Raw genomic sequence first — 3,339 nt, 5'->3', positions numbered from 1 at the left:
CTCACCCTAATTTAAGATCCTAATCTAATCAAAGCTTTCATGAAGAAATGTCTTTTATGAAGGAAATTTGCTGGTGTTATTAATAATGGAAGTACTTTTTTAAAGCAAGGAAAACTGGTATGAATACAATTTTTATATTAAATTTAGATGTCACGTTTTACTGATGGTACAGACTACTACAATTGATATATCCAGATTCAAACCCCTACGAAATGCAGTCAGAGTGTACTGGTACCTGTCTCTTCATACTGCCTTCACCCAGATTCTATGATTCCTTTAAGTTAACAGAAAGTCTATTCAGTAGGGTACAATTTTAACAGCATAGTTGGAGAGATCCTGCTGTCCAAATGCATGCTTCCATGTGCAGGCCTGGAATAAAAAGGCCGTTACAGCTTTTGGTACACTCTGTGGGAAAGAGTAGAGAGAGAAGTTGTAATGATTAGCAAGTAAGTTTTGTGATTGGCATAAAAACTAAGGGAGCATAAGAGGATTTACTTTTGTGCATATTGTTCCATTTTTACCAGAGTGACTTGTAATTTAGAGGCTTATTTTTTCCAAAGACCTGTAAGAACTTACTACATAAGAGACATGTAGTCTATCAAATAAGGAAAGTGGTTAAAACCTCGTTTTTAGTGTCATTGACTTTAAGGGTTAACTTTTTTTTTTTTTTTTTTTGGAGGCAGAGTCTCGCTCTGTCGCTCAGGCTGGAATGCAATGGAGCCATCTCAACTCACTGTAAGCTCCACTTCCCGGGTTTATGCGATTCTCGTGCCTCAGGCTCCTGAGCAACTGGGATTACAGGTGCCTGCCATCATGCTGGGCTAATTTTTATATTTCTGTAGAGATGGGGTTTCACCATGTTGGCCAGGGTGGTCTTGAACTCCTGACCTCAGGTTACCCACCTCCTTCGGCCTATCAAAGTGCCAGGATTACAGATGTGAGCCGCCACACCCAGCCTCAAGGGTTACATTCTTGAACTGATAATTAATTCCCTGATATGCTTACAGTTCTGTTTTTATGAGTACACATTTAAATAAAGCTTTTGCATCAGTCTGGTAGAAAAATTAGTAGAATTAGTTTAAAGGTGTGATTACATCCAACATTTCAAGTTAAGAATATAAAATTGTGAACACACCCAATGCCTTTGGTTTACAAATAGCATTTTCTCTGATATCATTTTCTGCTAAATTGCATGATGAGGATAGGAGAAGTATTATCACTAGCCTTCAAGCACTGTTGATGTGTGTCTACTCCTTTTAGTTTAAAAATGTGGACCCAATGATAAACTTCTGAATATTCAATTTAATGTACTATGTGGTGAGCTGATTTTTACACAACAGAGAACCTTTGTCTACTTTTAGAAATAGAGCAAAGAGCCGGGCGCGGTGGCTCAAGCCTGTAATCCCAGCACTTTGGGAGGCCGAGACGGGCGGATCACGAGGTCAGGAGATCGAGACCATCCTGGCTAATACGGTGAAACCCCGTCTCTACTAAAAAAAAAAAATACAAAAAACTAGCCGGGCGACGAGGCGGGCGCCTGTAGTCCCAGCTACTCGGGAGGCTGAGACAGGAGAATGGCGTCAACCCGGGAGGCGGAGCTTGCAGTGAGCTGAGAGCCGGCCACTGCACTCCAGCCTGGGCGGCAGAGCAAGACCCCCTCCCAAAAAAAAAAAAAAAAAAAAAGAAATAGAGCAAAGAAAAATAATTGAATTTTATATCTGAAATAATCTTAAGGATCATAGAGTCCAAATTCTTTATTGTGTAATGGGAAAACTAAGTTTTAGAGCAGATGTGACTTACCCACAATCACACATGTATTCAGTTGTTGAACAAAGAATGTAATCTGAAAGAAAAATGTATTGGACAAATAATATCCATCTATCAGATTGCTGGAATGGGGTTAACATCAGAAAACCATACACTCTCAGAGAAGACTGCATTGATTTAAAGTACATATAATGTTCTCTTCCACCAACATACGTGAAAGAGGAGTCTTAGAAAATTCTTATCTCTCTGTATATATAACATTCCTTTCAATAAAAATGTAAATTATATTACTAGTGTTTTCTCTTATCAAGTCTCATTTTGAGAATGGATGGCAAAAAAAAGGAAAATCATGGTTTTCGCATGTTAACGCAGGGAAGAATCAGGTCACGCCAAATTCCCCATTTTCTTCTACAAATTACAGATGCTACTTCAGTCTAAATTAAGTTGCCATATAGCGATAATCCATTTAGGTGGAGAAAAACATCCAAGTTTACATTCGTATTAGGAACTATGTAAAACATGTAGGTGTCTGATGAAATTTTGTGTTTCCTTGCAGTATTTCAAACCACACAATTATTTCATCACTGCCCTCCATTTACATAAGTATATTCCCTTTAACTTAAAAAATAGTATATCTGAAAGTGGGCTTTAGATACTGCCCTTCATATTGGGTCTACGTCTGCAGGGGCAAAGAGACCACATATCACCTAGTCAGCATTCAATGATTCGATTTCAAGGGCTTGTTACCTGAAATATTCATCTTTTGTTCTCTTCACTGTGTCCTTGCAATGTGCCTTAGCACAGTATCTTATTGACCTCCTTGGAGCACTAACATCATTCACTACTATGGGAAGAAATGATTTTCCTCCTCAGCATGGACATATTTACTACAGCTTTAGGGAAGCCCAGCCAAAAGGAAGCAGCTTCCAGACAGTTTTGTTAGAAAATACTGCTACAGAAATTCTGCATAAATTCCGTTTTAGGAATTGTTAACTCTTTCTGTGAATTTAAGTAGTATTAAGGTGATCTGGCAAGAACTGTGAAAATTAATGATTGATTTCTCTATTGGCTCATAACTGTCAAGATTCCTGGATAAACTATTTAGAACATGACATAAAAAGTAAGAGATTAGTAGTAAAAGGAAATGGTTACAAAATAAAACATGTTTAAATAAGAGCAGATATTTTTTTAAATGTTGCTTAAGGTAATATTTGTTATGGAAAAAATGCTATCGAAATGCAGATTTTACTGCTCANTTAAAACCAAAAACCTTTGTAAAAAGGAGATGATCTGGCTTCCTCTTTCCTCACAATCCAAGTTTAAATTGTGCATTGTCATCTATAAAATACTCTTAAAGGAAAGAACTCATTCCTTTCCGGCAATTCTATTTTTTTAAATTCTTTCCTTTTCTAATTTTTTTGTTGTTGTTGTGTTGTTGTTGTTGTTGTTGTTGTTGTTGTCGTCATTGTTTTGAGACATGCTTTCAGTTGCCCAGGCTGGAGTGCAGTGACACAATCATGGCTCGCTGTATGCTTGACCTCCCCAGGCTCACGTGATCCTCCCACCTCAGCC

This window comes from Rhinopithecus bieti, unplaced genomic scaffold (assembly GCF_001698545.2).
Source record: "Rhinopithecus bieti isolate Rb0 unplaced genomic scaffold, ASM169854v2 scaffold_7037, whole genome shotgun sequence".
In the NCBI taxonomy this organism is placed as follows: domain Eukaryota; kingdom Metazoa; phylum Chordata; class Mammalia; order Primates; family Cercopithecidae; genus Rhinopithecus; species Rhinopithecus bieti.
The sequence above is the reverse complement of the archived record's forward strand: the minus strand, read 5'-3'. Positions refer to the sequence as shown.